Below are 944 nucleotides of genomic sequence, written 5' to 3'. Positions count from 1 at the left end.
GGAATGGGAACAGAGCGGCCTGAGCTGCTCCCCGGGCAGGATGGGACCCCCAGCCCTGTCCCAGCTTCACTCCAGGACCCTCTGGAGCAGCCCCTGCCCCACAGTGTCTGTTCCATCCTGTCAGCCCCACAGCCCCTGCTGTGGTGATTTCAGCTCCAGCCCTACAAGGTTTCTTTCAGGCTTTGTTACATCTCCAGCCCTGCAATAACCCAGCCCAACTCTTCAGATCAGCTCCACGATTTACTTCAGATTATGATCTCCAGGATATATTTTAACTCCAGCCCTCTGGTTTTTCTTTCAGTGCCTGCCCCATGCTCAGTATTTTAGCGCCATTGCAACCCTGTATCCAGCTTCATTCTCTTTATTTCAGCACCAGCTCTGACACTGCAGCTCCAGCCCCACAGACTTCATCCCAGCTCTGAGATTCCAGCCCTGCACTCTCCCTGTCAGCCCTGGGATGTCTCAGCTCCAGCTCTGCACCACCCCAGCCCTAGGGATGGATTTCAGCTCCAGCCCCAGTGTTGATTCCAGCTGCAAGGTGTGTGTTTCAAACCCAGCATCTTTATTCCACTTCCTGCCCCATCCTGGATCTCAGCATTCAGCTCTGCCTTATGTTACCCCAGCCCCATAAGCTTTATTGCAGATATCAGCCCAGCCTTTATCCCAACTCCAGCCCCACTCTTGATTCCAGCCCTACATGTTTTCATTTCACCTCTTGACCCAGAGTCCATTTTTCCCCCCCCCCCCAAAAGTGATTTCAGCTCTAGACCCACAAGCTTTATTGCAGCTCCAGCTTCAATCTTCTTTCCAGCTTCATCTCTTCAGTGTTTTGGCCCCAGCCCAACTCTTTATCTCAGCCCCAGATTCTTTATCCCAGTCCAAGACACTTTATCCCAGCCCCACACACTTTATGCCAGCCCCATTTATTTATACAAGTCCCAGAT

The sequence above is a fragment of the Chaetura pelagica genome, unplaced genomic scaffold (genome assembly GCF_000747805.2).
Source record: "Chaetura pelagica isolate M959 unplaced genomic scaffold, ChaPel_1.0 scaffold397, whole genome shotgun sequence".
Classification (NCBI taxonomy): Eukaryota; Metazoa; Chordata; class Aves; order Apodiformes; family Apodidae; genus Chaetura; species Chaetura pelagica.
The sequence above is the reverse complement of the archived record's forward strand: the minus strand, read 5'-3'. Positions refer to the sequence as shown.